Source organism: Helicoverpa armigera, chromosome 31, assembly GCF_030705265.1.
Source record: "Helicoverpa armigera isolate CAAS_96S chromosome 31, ASM3070526v1, whole genome shotgun sequence".
NCBI classification, from domain to species: Eukaryota; Metazoa; Arthropoda; class Insecta; order Lepidoptera; family Noctuidae; genus Helicoverpa; species Helicoverpa armigera.
The window spans coordinates 3,274,757-3,295,344 of record NC_087150.1 but is presented as its reverse complement, the minus strand read 5'-3'; the positions used below and the strand labels follow the sequence as shown (position 1 = coordinate 3,295,344).

At 37.6% G+C, this 20,588-nt stretch overlaps 1 protein-coding gene across 1 annotated transcript in view; it reads right to left on the bottom strand.

The window, feature by feature from the left end:
- Window positions 1-20,014, bottom strand: part of LOC110382117 (monocarboxylate transporter 12) — a 57,632-nt gene extending 37,618 nt beyond the window's left edge. Inside the window, 1 exon segment of the mRNA XM_049839791.2 lies at window positions 19,786-20,014. The gene's annotated coding sequence lies outside the window, so the exon portion shown is untranslated.
- Between the last annotated feature and the right edge of the window lie 574 nt (window positions 20,015-20,588).

Here is a 20,588-nt window from a genome sequence, read left to right as displayed (position 1 = left end):
GTCAGTGGTAACAGTTTTATAGGAAAATCGTACTTATTATTATTGAGTTAAGGTGCATGACAGTTACCACTGATGTGCGGTCTGCTTTCCTCTATCTGTATCACTTATCACGTATTTGACAGCTACAAAATCTTTACAAGCAATTTCTTGAGATTGTATGTAGTTTTTTTCTTAGGTCACTTGAAAGTCTGAGATCAGTTTTATACAGCAAAGTCTGACACGCTCGTTACATTTACTGATCAATCATTTCACAATTTCCCAACATATAATCACCTGCTTTTTCCCAAACTATATAGAGGTCGGCTTCCGGTCTTAACCGAATAAACGTATACTACCTTATCAACCCCGTTACACAGGCGACCCATGGAAATATACCGTCCACGACTGCTAGCACATCCATGTTGGAAGCCTTCAGGGGGGATTTAAGAAAAATAAACCTTGCTATGTATTGTAGGCCACATTTCCGGTTTAAGTTCAGCATTAAGTTTGAAACCATTAAGATTTAAATATAGTTATGAAAGAGAGGATTGTGCCGACCTAAAATAAATTGGGAACAGGGTAGGAAAAAGATACATTTAAGAAGTTTGTGCGAGCAATATAAATATCTAGTCAAAAAAATCCAAAAATAGAAGTAATGTAATTATATGTTTTTACGAAATACTATGTTATTATCATATAATTATGATACGGGTGAAACATACGATACTAATTACTACATTATTATTATTATTTAACGATCTTACTTTCTTGATAATTTACTATCGGCTTAATACCTAAACTTTATAAGTAGGTACGGTCATCGTCAAAAGCTATACACGTCTGTCATCTGCCACACCCTTCCCCAACTATGTTGAGGTCGGCTTCCAGTCTAACCGGATGCAGCTGAGTACAAAAGCAACTGCCTGTCTGACTACCTCTACCCTGTTACCCGGGCAATCCAATACCCCTTGGTAAGACTGGTTGATTACCCGTACGTAGCGCCTGTCAAATGTCAACCTACAGTTTATCGTGCTTCCCGAAACTTTTATAAACGATCGATCCATGCAGCTTTGACTTACGTTAACGTAGGTATAGGGTCATAATTTTATAAAAACGCCAAAATTAATTAACTAGAATGCTAGAACTTTTAAAAAAGTAGATAAATACTTCGGTAAGATATAGACGACCCGGTGTTACGCAGTTTTAAAAATAGTGATATGTTCAGCAGCTTTTGAAGCTGACTGTACATAAGCGATCATGCAGACATATTATGTAATATCAAAGAAACGTTTTATCTAAGTAATAAAATGTGTATTGATAAATGTAACAATAAGTTTGTTTTGCGGAATAGATAAACTTATACATCTTACTAAATAATATAAACACATTTGTTACTCTTACGCAAAAACTACTAATTGTATTTTAATGAAACTTTGTAATATAGATTTATATAGGCTACTTCTTGTCCATGTGTGGGTAGTAGGTCCCACGAAACGAGGGTGAAGTCACTGTCATAACGAGTTCAGAAGGCTACCTCGTGGGTCCCAGCTGTCATTTGAACATGTTTGTCAGTCACTACGGGTAGTCAGAAGACAAGAGTCTAACAACTAGCTTTACTTAGGAGTAGGGCTGCCATCCGTCCGGGTTTCCCCGGATTTGTCCTCGTTTGGAGGCCGTCCGGGGGCCGTCCGGGCGGGGTTTCAAGAAGTGTCCGGGGAAAACCCGGACACTTTTCATGTAAGGAAGCACCTCATTGAATTCAAGTATATGTCAATAGTAAATGGATTACAAATTAGGTATTATTTTGTTTACTTAAATAATTTATAAATATTGATGGAAAGCATCGCAGGCGGGGACCAACAGAAGCTTATTTATAGTCATTTCGGTTGTGCACCATTTAGCAGAATTTTCGTTGGTGGCGGTCAAGGTGGTCCCCGCCTGCGATGCTTTCCATCAATATTTATAAATTATATTCAGTAAATTTGTATTCAAAATAAGTTTCTGTTTATTTAACTATCGATTACGAACACATATTGTAGTGTATTTTAATATAGGTATTGTTTAAACGGTATTACATAATTAGTTTTTAGCATTTGATTGATCAATATTATTGTGGGGCTTGTTTTACTCTTTTTTTAGTGTGCAGTCGGGTATTTTGTTTTTTTAATAATAATTCTTTTATTTATAACTTTTTAGCTGTTTTTATTTAACGAAAATGTTGTAGATGTAGAAGACTATGTATATGTAAGTACCATTTTAAATTCGCTATTTAGAGACGACCGTCAACGACGTGTGCCCTTATGCGTGTGCCCGCATTCGGGCTGTATACTCGAGCATATCCCCCTCCGCACCGCGCCGCGCGCCGCATGCCAGGCCACGCCCTATCTTTTTGCTTGCTAACGCATGAGTTGCTTTGCATTGACGCAGAATTAACATGTTCCCGTGGGAATTTTGAGAAAAAACGTATCCTATATTAATTATTACTCCCGTGATTGAAATGAATCTAATGATACCGCATACATATTTTTTTAAAGGGAAATTTAGAAAAAATATCCCGTGGGACTTTTAGGATAAAATGTATCCTATGACACTCCCGTAATCAAGACAAATCTAACGATACCTCATACATCAAAATCCATCAAGCCGTTTAGGCTACAGGAGGTCACAAAGGAACAGACATACATACATACTTACATACACTCGAAAAACATTACCCTCCTTCTTTGGCAGTCGGGTAAAAAATAGTACTCGTTCGGGGTAAAAATGCGATTTACGCCAAATGTCCGGGTTTTTTTAATGTTTGTCCGGGTTTGGCGAAATTCGAGATGGCAGCCCTACTTAGGAGTAATAGGTTGCCCAGGTAACTGGCTTGAGGAGGTCAGATAGGCAGTACCTCCATGTGGCATAATGGTGATATCTGCATCCAATTTGACTAGAAACCAAATATAACATAAGTAGGAAAAGGCTACGCAGATGTTTTCATAAATGATCCAAATTCATACATTTATCAATGTTAAGGATAATAGGAAAAGTTGATTCATAGACCGTTATGTGGTAGGAAATAGTTTAATTGCATTATACATTATTTTTGAATTAATTAGCTTAATTTATTACTCAAATACGCCTATTAGTTACCGCGTATACATATTACGATGCCGCATCTACTTTTCAGTCTTTTTAAAAGTTGTTGATGTTCCTAGAAATTCCTATAGCCTATTGAGTCTAAATAAAAATAAATAAACTCTGTTTACTTAAAAATTAACTCTCAATACTGTTACAAAACTAACTAGAACCGACTGTTTATACAGCTGACGAATTATTTTCGAGAAAATCTCACGACTATTGAGTTTGTTTAAAAACAACCGATTCTGAGAATTTTCCTTATTGAAGAAAATATTTTTGTTATGAACTTCTTGAGATCTATGTCATTATGAATTCCTCTACGTTTCGGAAGGCACTTTATATTCGTGGGTCCCAGCTGACTCATCTGCCGAGCCTTATCCCAACTATGTTGGGTCCGGCTTCCAGTCTAACCTGATGTAGCTGAGTACCAGTGTGCTACAAGGAGCGACTGCCCTATCTGAACTCCTCAACCCAGTACCCGGGCAACCCTATACCACTTGGTAAGACTGGTTGTCAAACTTACTGGCTTCTGAATACCCGGAACCCCCAAATGACAGCCGGGACCTACAGTTTAACGTGCCATCCGAAACACAGTCATTGGTGTCTAAGATATACTTAGAAAGTTTATACAAACTTAGAAAAGTTGCATTGGTACTTGCCTGACCTGTAATCGAACCCGCGCCCTGATACTCGAGAGGTTGGTTCTTTGCCCACTAGGCCACCACGACTTCTTACCTCACCGGGACTTGTGGTAAATCGTGCCTTCCAAAACTCAGTAGTGTTTTAAAACTATTATTTATTTTTACTTAAACATGTCACCTAGGCATGCAGTCACGTGACCGCGCACCTGTTTTCATGCAAGTCGGTTGAGGATAACACGATACGAAGTGACAGAGCGTATCAATGTCAGCACTCTGATAGTTGACACCGTTCCTTCAAACAACATTCCTTGTGGTACGCGTCTAATTTAAAGAAAAACTATTATTGAAGCCGCTTTTTAGTACCCTTGGTAAGATTGGTTATCAGACTTTCAGGCTTCTGACTTTTGAGTACCAGTGTGCCACAAGGAGCGACTGCCTATCTGAACTCCTCAAACCAGTTACCCGGGCAACCCTTGTTAGGACTGGTTGAATACCCGTAACGACTGCCAAATGATAGCTGGGACCCAAAAAATCGTAGTAAATACGGAAGAACTTGTCGTGACAAGATGGTGACCCATGGATCGACCGTTGGGTTGGGCTTTGACAATAGCCTGGAGCCCTTCACATTGCACCTGATACGTATGTAAAAAATTAATGAAACTCCTTTTTTACCGTCGTTATAAGGTGTCCAGAAAGGTGGTCTGCGGGATTGTTCGCGTGAGTTACCGCGGCGCTGGTACATAAAGGGCTTAAGAAGGAACATGGTGGGGTCTAGTCAGTAAGAGTCTCACACTCCCTCACGCAGACGCTCCCTGCTAACCCACAGCGGGAGGGGTCGTATGATGTTTTCCCATAAAAAAATTTAGTTCCAAAGGGGTGAAACGGGACTTCTACTATTATACTCCTTCTCAGCCGTTGGGTTATACACCATCGCATTCCTATCCGTATTTAATTACATACAGAGCAAAACCCAGTAAAATGAAGGCCACATTCTATCCGACTTATCATTTAATGTCGTGACGTCACATGACACAATTTGATGAGCAAACATCAGATGTTTGTGTGACTGTCATTTTATCTCGTGTTTATTGTTCCGCTTGGCAACTGTACTCAGAACTGTGTAAAAGTCTAAATTAATTTATTGTGTTTTATGAAAATCAACGTTTTGAAGCGAGATTCTACCAGTGTGTGGAACTGACGCAGTCTTCTGGTCTACTCGCACTAACAAATTTCGGCGGAATCTCGCATATTTTTTTTTCAAATTCATCATTCATTTTTTTTCCCTTCGCGCCACGCTTTGTTACGGGACTCCTCGCAACCGAATAAAAAAATTCCTTTCTCAGCCTCCCGGTGAACATTTTAATCGGTGCAGTAGTTTTGGCGTGAAAGACCAACACAACGTATGGTAAGGCCCAAAGTAACAAACATACAAATTAGGTTCATCCCGTTTATCGATAAGATCGAACTTCAGTTTTCTTAAAACAACAGTTTACTTTGAATTTTCATGATCGATTTTAAAAGAAAACCATTTTTTTTAAACAAATTGTATGAGTAAATGTACTGGCTTTCGGAGAGGAATGGAAGGACAAAACATACTGCCTCGAACACAAATAAAATTGGGAACAGGGCAGGAAGAAGTAATGTACTTTTGGCGTGAAAGCGTGACATTCAGAGTAACTTTCACATTTATATGGTTCTTTATATTGTCTGAGATTTACCCACACAAAAATCACATGAGATGAATATAAGGAAGTTAAATTATATTATTTATGAAGAAAACGATACCCCATTGGACTGTGAACAGGAAAAAACTGTTACAGGAAAAAACTGTTCCACGACAATAACTGAGACCATATTTTATTTAGGTATTTTTAAATTATTGCGACCGTTTAACACGTTTACAAATTATATCTTTTTAACTGTTACATTGTTAAAACAAGGTAAAATAAGATTTTAACGAGAATACCATTATTTACACAAAACCTACTAATATCATAAACGAATGTTTTGAAAGTTTATTTGACTCATATATGCACTAGATTCTGCACACAGTTTCAGCCGCTTCACGGATAAAATGTAGCCCACGTGTTACTCTGAGGTTCAAACTAAGTTTCATCAAAATCCATCCAATAGTAATAAATCCATTGATACTTTCCCGTTTATATTATTTGTAGTATTAGGACGTTGGTAAAACTTGCTCATACATACTCTCTCATAGCGACAGTTTGCAACTAACTAAGGGATCTATCAGACAGAGAGCGTTCTGCGTTCGCGTTCTGCGTTCGAGCTCTACTACTACTTTACTTGACCGAGGCAAAACTGACCGCTTGGACGCTTGACCGTGTGACCGCTCCCTGTCTGATAGATCCTTTAAAATTATTTTCTGCAAAACGCTTCGCGCAATATTCCGAGACGACAAAAAGTTTGATGAGAACTACAGAGATAATTAACGCACTGTCCCTACCGTTTAAAGACCCCAAGCGTTATGGAATTGTCCCATCGTTTTCCCGACTGTCAACAAGTCAATTGGATCAAATTGTCCGTTATGATACTTATCAACGTCTTAAATGCTTTGACCCATTTCGGTTTTGCTGTGAGGGTGTGTCCTGCGTGAACGATACAATGCGAAAGCGTTGCGAAGCGAATTCAAATCATCATCAACTATGTTGGGGTCGGCTTCCAGTCTTACCAGATGTAGCTGAGTACCAGCGCTTTACAAGGAGCGACTGCCCTATCTGACCTCCTCCAGTTACCCGGGCAACCCAATACTCCTTGGTTAGACTGGTGTCAGACTTACTGGCTTCTGACTACCCGTAACGACTGCCAAAGATGTTCAATGACAGCCGGGACCTACAGTTTAACGTGCCATCCGAAACACAGTCATTGGTGTAGAGTGTAGCTTACTCCATACTGCCAGTTAAGATTTTGCAAGCATATGAATTCTTTAAACTTTCTTCTAAAAAAGACGAGTTTTTGGGTAGTATTTTATACTGCTGTATAATAAAAACTGTAATTATTCATCTCGAGCTATGAGTCATACATCACGCGGTATATACACGCCCATAATATAGTACAATGAGTATGTTACTTATTACGTATACATATGTATATATATGTATGTATGTACATAATCAACGTACGTACATAGTTGATATAGGCAAGGACACGTTGTGATAAAACTACTACTATGTGGTATTTGATACTATTTCATCACAATATCCTTATTGTTCTAGGTTAAACTATTTCCCACTATTTCTATACGGATGACTTTTTTTGTATATTTGTTTGTAATGGATAAACCCAAAAAGTATTGGACCGACTTTAAAAATTCTTTCATTGTTGAAAAGCTGCACTCATCCCGAGTAACATAGGCTATATTTTTTAACGGTACGGGCAGTAGTTCCCACGGAACACGGGTGACACTGCGGGAATATGGCTAGCATAAAACACAGATTAGACAGAGGCTACTTTTTATCCGGGAGCGGGAATTGGTTCTTGCAAGGGTGGGTAAAACCGCGAATAAGTAACTGAAAGTAGTGGTAGTATTGTTACAAAAGTAATTCAAATAGTAAATACGTAGGCATTAGTTATTAGGCTGAAATTCAGGCGTACGCAACCAAGCGGCTCCAACCTAGATACAAAAGTTTAGACTTAACTGTAAAAAAAAAGCTGAAACTAAATAAATGTTGCGGTCTTACTAACGGTGGATTACTACGGTTAAACCACTAATTAGCACTTCTAAAACTAATCTATCTGTTTTGCGATTAGATTGATATTAGCTCAACATTATTTATTTCAATCTCTAATTGGATAACAATGGATAGACAACTTACAGAAATTCGCAGTAAATCGATTTTCCATCGAAATAGGTAAGGAGAAATTATTTAGAAAGTCTGAAACGGTTACAATTTAAGGGTTATTAACTAAGTCCGGTACGGCTATACTTCTCTTCTTATCGAGTGATATATGTATGTAGATCTATCGAACGCTAGTGGGATCCTAAGTCTATGGCGTGTAGTAAGACATACGCGGCTCAATGAACGGTCAGTGGGCGGATGTAAACACAATTGTAACCAATCAGACAGCCCTCAACAACATAATAGAAATGTTGTTGCTTTACAATTGTTGTGTTATTGTCGCTTGCTTATGTAATACTAGTTCGTGTTTCGGCAAGCACGATAAACTATACGTCCCGGCTGTTATTTGATCATCTTTGGCAGTCGTTAGGGGTAGTCAGAAGCCAGTAAGTCTGACAAGGAGTCTTTCTTAGGTCTCCAAAGGGTATTGAGTTGCCCGCGTAACTGGGTTGAGGAGGTCAGATAGGCAGTCGCTCCTTGTAAAACACTGGTAGCTGCATTTGGTTAGACTGGAAGCCGAACCCAACATAGTTGGAAAAAGGCTCGGGAGATGATGGTATTACATAGTTGACCTAATAAAAGCGTATTAAGAACCAACTAACGTAAGTTTGGAAATCCTCAAAGGCTACAGAGTACAGATGTTGATTTTCTATGTCTCAAAGACTTTAAAAAATTGAGTAATTGTTTTGCTGATCACCGTGATATATGAAGTGACATAGGTCATGTATCATGCTGACTTGTTTTTGCCGTTAAACAGACAATGAAAGACAATCAATGCCTTCGTCAGCAGAAATGTTCAGAATACAAGGTCACGGTCCGATTACTGTATTTTGATATCTGTGCATTGGTGAATTTAGTACCTAGTTTCCGCCAGCGGTTTCACTCGCTTCCTTGGAGAGCTACTTTCCGCAACTAATTAAAAAAAGTAGCCTTCATGTTATACGTAATATTCTAGACTAGCTTCTGCCAGGGGTTTCACCCGCATCCCGTGGGAACTACTTCCCGTATCGGGATAAAAAGTAGCCTATAGCCTTCCTCGATAAATGGGCTATCTAACACTGAAAGAAATTTTCAAATCGGACCAGTAGTTCCTGAGATTAGCGCGTTCAAACAAACAAACAAACTCTTCAGTTTTATGATATTAGTATAGATGTATAATCTTACTTTGTTTTACTAATAAGTTTTTGTGTGAAATAGAAATAAACGTTTAAATTACTAGCTGTATTCCCTTGGTTTCACCCGCGTCCCGTGGTGGGATACTTATACCCGTGGTGGGATAAAATATAACCTATGTTACTTGGGATAGTCTGCCTTTCTAACAGTGAAAGAGTTTTTTTGTTTTGCCTTTAGGTTACAAATAAACAACCAAAAAAAACCTCTTCATTTTATTAGTATAGATATAGATTACCATGCATAAATCAATAAATTCTGCATAGCAACTTTCGCATTAATATATGTCTTACTATAGATGTATATTGTATATGTATGTCGGAGATAGTCAATAGTACGGTCACTGAACGAGACGCAAGCGCGCCCTCTGGCGGCGTTTCTGGTGAAACAACAATTTGGCGCGCTTGGCGGAGTCGTGGCGGTCAGCGTGGCGTCCGCGGAGCTCAGTCTTAGTTCAGTCTTGGTCGAGTCTTCATTGAGTGTTCGTGGCGTTACTACCCTACGTCACGTCTAGTGTACCTAGTGTTATTGCCTAGCGTTGTAGTACCGTTGTAGATTCAAATGTAAAGGTTCTTCTAACCTGACAGACAGACATGTGTTGCTGGGGAGTTTGTTCCGCCACTTCTTCTCCCCAAGCCAAAACACATAGGAAGTGGCGAAGGGCGGGCGTTTTGGGGGATGTCTTTTGTTCTTAGTAATTTGATTAAACGTTCTTGAGTGTTGAGTTTCTTTAAGTTATCTCTTTGCTTGATTACCCTAACTGATGTCGGACGATAGTCCCATTCTGATGTCGCCTCTCCGACATCAGAAGTGGGATTGCAATCCGAATGCCCACACGCGTTTCGAATTCGCCATGCGAAGATAAATTTCTACCCACTAACAAAAAAAAAAAAAAATGGAACGTCGATAATTTTGAAATGTAGGTTATAGTAAAAAAATTGATGAACAATTTCAGGGAAGGTACAAGTATGGTAACCACGGTTATGGTAATGGTATCGTTTTCCATTGTTACATGTCAAGCTAGTTATTGAGGGTATGCTGGAAAAATTAACCAACTTTGTCTTTTTTTTATGTTTCAACAATGACGGTGATTACTGTGCAATCTGGCGACAAAATTACTGCGGAGCATCCCAGCTGCCTGTCAGGAGCCCAAAGTGTCATCGTGTGTTGAGTCACGTCGGAGTGTTGGTGCTCGTGCATCTCCGTGGCTTCACGTTCGCGAAAGTCGCTGTACTGCGCGCCATAGCGATGTGCGCATCGTCATGCTCGTTGAGTGGAAACCCGGTGAGACCGATCCATTTTTGGTTTATTTTTTGTGATTATTTGTCATACGACACTAATAACCTTGAGAGACGTCTGTCTCGTTGATAAGTTGGTGACCTAGTTTCAATAAAAAATGAAGAGCGCAATCCAGTTAAACTCGACCCTAAGTTTAAAGGGCCATTTAAAATTCTTGAGTTACTTAAAGACGATCGCTATGTTTTGAAATCTTTAACTCTTAATAGAACCTACGAGTATGCCCATGATCGCATTAGAAGGATGCCCCAAGCTGAGATTCCAACTGAATTAGATTTAGTTGCTGTTGATTTGGAGGTCGATGACCCATGCGAAGGTACTTCATCGAACTCTAATTAATGCACGCATGATAATTGTATCTGTCTGATGATTGCGACTGATTTTGTGCGAATTGATTTCGCTGATTTTATTTCAAGTTAATGCTACTAATTCCATTGCAAAGTTCATTGTTCAGATGCAATTCCTACCTTACCATATCAGTGAGAAGGACTGATATCCCTTGGGTAGACCCTAGGAGTGTTCCAGTGAGAAGGACTGGAATGCTTGTGTCAAAGATATCGTCATTGTGACAACTTATCAGTGAGAAGGACTGATAATTCTAAATCATATCAGTGAGAAGGACTGATCATTCTAAATCATATCAGTCAGAAGGACTGATCATTCTAAATCATATCAGTCAGAAGGACTGATCATTCTAAATCATATCAGTCAGAAGGACTGATCATTCTAAATCATATCAGTCAGAAGGACTGATCATTCTAAATCATATCAGTCAGAAGGACTGATCATTCTAAATCATATCAGTCAGAAGGACTGATCATTCTAAATCATATCAGTCAGAAGGACTGATCATTTTTCATCTTTGACACGCCCAGTCAGAAGGACTGGAGCCTATCGATTCCTGATTGACTTAGGTCTGTCTGGATCATTTACATGGTGCATTGATTCGAGATTGTGTGATCTGATTTCGATTGATTTTAAGATTGTGGCATTCTTTCTAAATATTTCGTTTCTATTTTGTTTAAAATTATTTTGTCATTCCTACTCGTGTAGTCAGGTAGGCCGAGCTGAAAAGTTACTCCAGTTTTGTTTTCTTCTGTCACCAGGTACAATGTGTAGCCACACGAGGACGTGTGTATGTCAGTTATGGCCGTGTCGGAGATAGTCAATAGTACGGTCACTGAACGAGACGCAAGCGCGCCCTCTGGCGGCGTTTCTGGTGAAACGACAATTTGGCGCGCTTGGCGGAGTCGTGGCGGTCAGCGTGGCGTCCGCGGAGCTCAGTCTTAGTTCAGTCTTGGTCGAGTCTTCATTGAGTGTTCGTGGCGTTACTACCCTACGTCACGTCTAGTGTACCTAGTGTTATTGCCTAGCGTTGTAGTACCGTTGTAGATTCAAATGTAAAGGTTCTTCTAACCTGACAGACAGACATGTGTTGCTGGGGAGTTTGTTCCGCCACTTCTTCTCCCCAAGCCAAAACACATAGGAAGTGGCGAAGGGCGGGCGTTTTGGGGGATGTCTTTTGTTCTTAGTAATTTGATTAAACGTTCTTGAGTGTTGAGTTTCTTTAAGTTATCTCTTTGCTTGATTACCCTAACTGATGTCGGACGATAGTCCCATTCTGATGTCGCCTCTCCGACATGTATAACCCTCTTCGTTAAGCATACATAATTTATTATGTACCTGTATAATGAATTATGTATTCTGAACAATACATTATGTGCTTGTATACTAAACAATGAACTATTAGATTTTTAGATTTATTGCATGGAAAACAACATTTAAATTGGTTTAGGTAAGTTAGCAATTCAAAACTGAGATATATATGACATACCTTGAGATAAAGTTACCATATTTCTAACCTACTTCCAAAAATGCTTGTACGTATTTCGAAAATTCATTGTTTATGTGAAATGGTAATAAATACACCATTTGGTTTCGTAGTATCTGCTATACTAATATTATAGAGAAGAAAAAATATATTTTTGTTTGATAAACTCAAAAAAACTGATCCGATTTTAAAAATTCTTTCACTGTTGGAAAGTTAAACTTTTCCCGAGTTATATTTTACTCCGGTACGGGAAGTAGTTCCCACTGGACGCGGGTGAAACCCCGGGAAAACGCTTGTTGTAAATTTAATATGGTACCTATGAGTCCAAAAACTACGCCGCGACCCCGTGTGTGAATGTGTTTTGAAATGTATGTTCAGTGTAAGATTATTTACTATTATATAGTATTTCACTCAGCAACAACGACGAACACGTTATGATACGAATGGTCTGGTCACCCATCAACGTAGCGACCGCGCCAGGCGTTGCTTAAATCTTTGATCGGTCGAAGTCTGTTACTTAGTTCGAGTCACACAAAAACAATAAACATGTACAGTCAAATCAAATGTTTTTATTTCAAATAGATCTTTACAGGCTCCTAGGAAACGTCTTACTAGTTGCACGACTCCAAAAAGTTGGTCTCATGGAGAAGAGCCGGCAAGAAACTCCATAGACACTTTAAAAAAAAAGTAGTAAGTATGTACAGTCAACTTCAGGTCAGTGGTAACAGTTTTATAGGAAAATCGTACTTATTACTATTGAGTTAAGAGCGTGTACGCTCGGCGCGCGATGTCAACTTTAGGTAATTCAACGCAAAAAACCGCGCAGACTAGCGTCGCGGCTGTGTGCGTGCCTATCATACTTCACGTATAGTCACACAAACCATTTTGATCCTTTCGAGTGAAATTGGTAGAACAAAAAATATATTATTTAGTAAATAGTTAATAGCGGGAAAATAGTGTAAGTCTATGGATGTCTAAAATATAAAAGCATGAAAATAAGTCGTTAATACTTACACTCTTTTGCAAAAAAATCGGGCACCTATGAATACCTTGGTTTTGAGCACTTTCTGTATATTACATACAATTTTCAACAGTACTAAATAGTCGACTGATGATTAATGACAATGTTAAGAGTTTCTGTATTTTAACCGATTTCAAAAAAAGAAAGGAGGAGGTTTCAATTAGATTGTTTTGTGATTGTTCTCAATTTGATTGTTCTCGATTTCTCAAAGACGCCTGGAGCGATTTGAAAAATTGATTGTTTATATGAATGGTCCAGTCCATCCAGACCGAAAAATTGTGGTCAAATAACAACAATTGCCGGAAAGCCAAATATTGGTGAAGAGCTTGGGTTTACCATTGCAAATAAAGTTTTAAGTTATCTATCCTATATGCTTCAAAAGTTATTCGAGATCAAAAGTCAAAATTTGGGTACATCCAAAATGAAAAAAAAAATATAGCTCGATTGGTAACAGACATCTGCAATAAGTGATTTCTAGCCTAAGGAGTCCGCCATATTGGATTTAGACTCGCGACACATTTTTTTTCGAGTTATTCATAGCAAGCCCTTTCATTTGATACCCATTTCGTAGGAATGCATTAAAAAATTTTTTCTCCATCTTGGGTATACCGCCATATTGGATATAGAATCATACATTGTCATTAAAACTGAACATTCAAACAAAATTTCAACTCAATCGATAAAAAAAATATGCTTCAAAATTGAGCTTTAAATAAAATAGTAATGTATCAAGATTTGTTGGTCGCGCTTGAAATGTACTCTATTCTCGGTATCCACGGCAGAGGTTATTCACCCTACGCGATGTGACGGAGCGACACGTCCTCTCTCTGTGAAGCCTTGCGGCGGTCTGGTTTGAGTTGACTCGCGTGCAGCGTTTTATAGTAGTTTTTAAATAATTTATAAAAATAAAAACGAGAGATTAAATTATAATATAAAGTTTATGTTTTAAAGAAAGAGTTATATTACTATAGTAAATAATTGTTATATTAAATTAAGTAAGATAGATAGGTAAAAAAAGCATTTGAAATTCACAATTTTTCACATTGTTAAAATATTTTTTTCTGAAAGATAGAGACCTAAATCAAAAAATGTTTTCAACTAACTATAGGCATGGGGATTTCGTCTATGAGTAAAAAAATAAATATGATTAGATTTGCCACTGTTTTCACATGAATTTAAGCTTCGAAATAGACGCTGAACGGGAATTTTATAAAACATCTGTTACGTTATAGGGGTTTTAAGTATTTAAACTACACAAATTGAAATTTATGTTCAATTAACTATATAGACAGTGAAATTACCTTGCGTTATTAAAAAATAACATAGTTATAGGATAAGTAGTTACTGAGAAACAGTGGTTTGAAAAGTACCATTTTAGGCCAAATGGCGCGCGGTTGACGTACACGCTCTTAAGGTGCATGACAGTTACCACTGATGTGCGGTCTACCGTACACACACAAGTCCACACCTATAGGTCATATCACCCGCTTTCCTGAGATAAAACGTCTTACAAAAAATATACACTGTGTTCTTTCTTTAGCTACTCTTCAATGAATGTAAACCTTTATAATTCTTGCACCATACAATATACTATTTTTTCTAGATCCTTCTGATCTCCATAGCAACATAGTAATACTACTTAAATCCTTTGTTAACCCAAAGGTAAATAAACTTTACTATCAACACAAAAATCTAACAAAAACCACCTTTAGGTATATTGATATAGAGCTCATTTTCACTTCGACACTTACTAAAGATACATATAATTTTGCAAAATTCTACCTTATTGTATGTATAGTCAACTTCAGGTCAGTGGTAACAGTTTTATAGGAAAATCGTACTTATTACTATTGAGTTAAGGTGCATGACAGTTACCACTGATGTGCAGTCTACCGTACAATAAAGTTCATATTTGCTTAACAAGCGACTGCTTATCACATACCTGTCAGATTACTGATATAATTAAGCGAAATTCAACCTTAAAACAAAAGAATAAAGTACATTTTTCTTTATACAAGGAACGAGTATAAAATAAACAGTTGACTGCTCGAGTGTTGTGACAACCATCTGTGAATATCGAGTGTCGATGTGACGTCAACTTTAATGAGTTCAGACACGCTATGTTTACTGAGAAAATCATGAAAGTATTATTAAGAAGATAAAATAAAAAATATAATTTGCGTGATGAAGAAAATGAAAGGCGGTTTTTTTGTTGTGATTGATGGCAACAAATGAGTCGCTATAAGGTTTAAATTATCATTATCGACTTTTTTATTGTCTTATGGCTTCTTCTCATACAGAGAAGACACGAGCGTTAATCACCTATCAATACTTTTTGTCAAAAAGTCAAAGTCAAATAATTTATTTCGTTTAGGCCTTTACAAGCACTTATGAACGTCAAAAATTATAAATAGGTTTGATTCTAGTTGCCCATTCCAAAAAAATCCAAACAGGCACCAAAAAACTAACTAGGTAGGTACTTACTCTTCGATATGATTGAAAAATCAAAATAAAACATCGATAAATTGCCAACACGGTTTAAAGTCCATCACTATTCGAATATAAACATTACCAACATTATAATGTCATGCAAAAAAAAATCGTAAAACTCGTTCCTTTTCCAAACAGTTGGTTTGGATCGGACAATGACTCGAAAAAAAAATCATTTATATGCCAACTAGCTTCCGCCCGCGGCTTCGCCCGCGTCATGTTCGGCTATATCACGTTTCCAAGAAATCTCTTCAAAAGTCCGGGATAAAAACTATCCTATGTTCTTTCTCAAGTTCAACTCTATCTCTCTAAAATTTTTTATTAAAATCAGTTCAGTGGTTTACACGTGAAAGCGTAACAGACAGACGGACAGAGTTACTTTCGCATCTTTTAAATATATAAAACTCAAAGGTGACTGACTGACTGACATAGTGATCTATCAACGCACAGCTGAAACCACTGGACGGATCGGGCTGAAATTTGGCATGCAGGTAGATGTTATGACGTAGGCATCCGCTAAGAAAGGATTTTGATCAATTCTACCCCCAAGGGGATAAAATAGGGGATGAAAGTTTGTATGAAACTTTGTCAATTTTAAACCGATCGGACTGAGACTTTGCATGCATAAAGCTACTATGGCGTAGGCAACCCTTAAGAAAGGATTTTGATAAATTCCATCCCTAAGGGGATAAAATAGGGGATGAAAGTTTGTATACATCTTAGATTTTATGAAGAAGTCCTGATGACGAATCAGAATTTTATGATGACGTTCGCTTAAATACGATTTTGATTAATTCAACCCCCACGGGTGATAAAATAAGGGATGATGAAGGATGTAAAATGTATTAGTTTGAACCTATCAGTACGTAATGGAACGAACAAAATAATGTTTAGTTCTAAATGTTGAGAAGTTCTGTCTACCGCTATTAGATGGCGCTGTGCATTTTCGTCTCATTTCTGAATCGCGGTGTTAATAACGCGGTTAATAAAAATACTTCTTAACGCGAGCGAAGCCGCGGGCAAAAGCTAGTTTAGGTATAATATTAGTAGGGATTTTCATCACGTACTTTAGTCTTGTTCATCTAGTAGTCGTATAGTGCGACTACTGTGCATAGATCTCTATTTTGACTCCCTGGTCGGGTCGAAATAGCTATATGGTTTTTAAAAACTTTCACAAAGCAGCCCGGAATCTGGAAGTTGGTGATTGATACACCCGTGCATCGGAGAGCACGTTAATGTCGGTCCTGCGCCTGATCTCTCTTCGGTGGTATCGGATTGTCGTCCCATCGCGCTATGAGAGTGAAGGAATAGTGAGTGCACCGCAGTCCAAGCAAATGCTTGTGCACTATAATATGTCCTGCGCAGCTGGCTGATCTCCTTAAATGAGAACAGCCGCCGTAACTGAAAACGGCCTTGAACGTCATTATAAAAACAAGCGTTGAATGTATAAACATGGATATTTTCCATCAACAATGAAGCATATTATATTATATTACATTTCACTAGAACAAATTACTCATAGTACTAAGAACTTAATCATTTACTCAGAACACTCTATAGTCTATTGTATGAAGTTAACAACCATTACAAAAGAGTTCTTATTTCTACATAATTAACAAACCTCATTTGGTAATATAATTGGGTATTAGTAATAAGGCTCTTTAATCTATGGTGAAGGTAATTAAATTAGATAATCACTAGTCACAGTCATATTCTGCTGTCATTGAACATCCAGGGCAGTCGTAACGGGTAGTCAGAAGCCAGTAAGTCTGACACCAGTTTAATTAAGGGGTATTGGGTTGCCCGGGTATCTGGGTTGAGGGGGTCAGATAGGGCAGTCGCTCCTTGTAAAGCACTGATAGTCAGCTACATCATCACATTTCCAAGAGAATTCTTCAAAAGTCCAGAATAAAAACTATCCTATGTTCTGTCTCAAGGTCAACTCTATCTCTGTACCAAGATTTATTAAAATCAGTTCAGCAGTTTAGACGTGAAAGCATAACAGACAGACAGAGTTATTTTCGCATTTATAATATTAGTAGGAATTCTAGTGTCAAAAGTGTTTAAACTTTGTTCTGTTGATTTAGAGCCCTACCTCACTAGGACGCCAATGGCGACGTCGCCGGCTACGTATCCAAGCAGTTAGTATTGAAATGTATGGAACCTAACTGACTTGGCGACGGTTTGGCAACGTCGCCAAATTGGAGGCGTGGCCACGAGCTACAGTTTTCTACGTGGCTTCTGGCTACCGTGGCAGCTTGGCGACGTGGCCACACTAGCCACTATAATGTACACGGTAAAGCGCACCTCCCTCACACAGTCGCCAATGTGGTCGCCAGTCAGCGTGCAATTTCTTCAGCGACGACATAAACAATTGACTGTCGAGTCGCCATGGCCACTCAACTTGGCGACATTTGGATGCCAGAAGTAGCCAGACCTGTGTCGCTGACGACGTCGCCATGGCGTCCTAGTGAGGCAGAGCTCTTAGGGATTTCCTCTTACATCACAAAATTTACCTCTACCTACAATATTTGTATAGATAGACAGATTGTGATATTAAGCAAAGAATGTTAAATATTACATCATGCATGTCATAAGCCAAGCTTATCAACACATTTATTGTTAGTTTTATAAAAAAACCTTAAAATAAATAAAAATAAAAACACAGACTAAGCCATAAAAAAGTCAAGAACGAAATTGAACTTCACATGTGTATCATCCGTTTTATCGAAAATGTGAGAAAAAAGCTTATGTTTCCTGTCATGTTGCTAGCATGGTTCATGAGATACAGCCTAGTGTCAGAGAGACAGAGAAAATATATTGGGGAAACCAAAACTCTAGTAAAAGTCTGAAATTGACAATCTGCATTGAGCAAGTATGGCCATTTCTTACATAGAGAAGCATAGAGTGCTAATTACCATACTTGCTCAAGGCAGAATGGTGATTATCGCTAAATCCTTCTTTGTGTGAGAAGAGGCCTGGGGCTATTAGTGGAAAAATAGAAAATTTCTTAAAAAAAGTCAAGTCTGACAAATACTATGCTGAAACCCACATCAAAATCAGTTTAACCAAAAGTGAGATAGTTCACAAAAATACATATAACATACAGGACAAACTGCAACCCTGATTTTTTTGGAGTTGATTAAATATAAAATAATGATGACACTCAACTAAAAAGTTTCATTATCTCAACTTTGCCTAAATAAAATTATTATTATCCTAAAAAAAGCAATCTAATCTCTAAAACGTTAAGCATACAGTCAGTTACTAAAAATAATTTCTTTTAATTACCTATCTCGAGTTTAGAAAGGTGAATAACCAGAGTGCATGGAACTTTTTCTAAAATCATGTGTTTCAAATATATGGTATACTAGCAGTTTTCTAGTGGCTTCAACCGCATCCCAGGGGGTAATTACTGCCCGTACCGGGATAAAATATAGCCTATGTTACTCGGGAAGAGTGTAGCTTTCCAACAGTGAAAGAATTTTTCAAATCAGTTCTGTAGTTTTAGAGCCAGGGACAAATAAAAATTGTTTTCTCTTTATTATATTAGTATATAGATGTATTTGGAGTAAAACATTTTTGCCATGTTATTCACCCACATATGTTTGTAATTTACAAAGGATTGGCTTTCTGCCAATTTCCTTTTAGTCTCATTATTATGTCCCAGTAAATTAAACTCAAAAATACTATAAAGAAGTTTTTACTCAGACTTTATGACTTTTACTTGTGCTTTAACTCTATTTAAAAAAAAAAGACACCAAAGAGTTGCCAAGGAGGTTGGTACTTGTAACTACAATGGCAGTTCTTCATTGATACATTTTGTAACTTATAATGAATAAAACAATGAAAGTAGTGTTATATTTTACGATATGAACACGTTTTAGAACAATAAAGTTTACATTTATACAACCTACAGTCTCAGAAACACTACAAAGAAGAAAAATGTTGTGAAATCATAGTTGGTAAGTACGTAAGTTGTAAAAGCAACTTTGAAGCGATTATTACTGAGATTCAAGGAGAATTTCCATTGCAAAACAAATCAATTACTTTTAAGAAACTTTGTCATAGAATTTCACATTATAATTGAATCATTATTACGAAAAAAACTCTGTGTATAAAAATGTGTTGAGCATAAACAAACATTACTTTTTCAAAGGACTTCGAAAAGTAGCAAAGGCGTGCGATATTCGCCCTAATACTCCGGGCGTGGTGGTATAGTGTATCCAAAATACTTACTGATTGTATAATTACAAATGATCTTTGCCCAAGCACAGTTCTATGCATAATAATACGCGAAACCAACTTTCCACATCGAACGAAGAATATTAATTAAAACAAAGGGACGCACACTGATATTTAAATAAAAATACGTACCAAATAACGTTGAGCAGCGAATACGACGAAAAAACGTAGTTCTAAATGAATAAAAACACACAAATCGAACACAGACACACACGAACTCACAGTCTTGTCACAAAATGTTATCGTAACTAAAATAGTTGAAAAAAAATGGGTATTTTTGTGAAATTACGACAGACACCCGTCATCTCCCATCATTTTACGAGGAATGAAATGAATGATATTGAATGAATGAATCCATCAACAATACGCGGAGATTTTTTCGCCATTCATTGGCGCGTTCCAGCTCAATATAAATTCAATTTTTAACATGATTTGCCATAGATAAGACAAAAACATACAGTTTTTAAATTATTTTTTGTTCATACACGATGTACATAGAAAAGTTTTTTTTCAATATTTTGTAAGCCTTCACGGCAAAACACTTAGTATGATCGCACTTAGTATAATATAAGATCCCAATGTAATACACCTATATTTAATAAATAAATATTCTGATTCAGTGGCGTAGCGTGGGTATTTGCTGCCCGGGGCAGTTGTCGATTTTGCCGCCCCTTCCCGTGTATTTTTTTTAACAAGTGTTACTGGCCGTTTGTCATTTTTAACCGACTTCAAAAAAAGGTTTTTTTTTTTTTATCGACGTTAAAAATCATCAAATAACCCTTCCCGCTGTGGGTTAGCAGCGGCGAGGGAGTGTCAGACTCTTACTGATTAAAAACCGTCGTGTTCTGTCGAAGGCCTTTTATGTTTTATGGTAACTCTTTCGAACAACCCGCAGCCCCGGCAGAAGGGGGAGGTTCTCAAGTAGACTTTTCTTT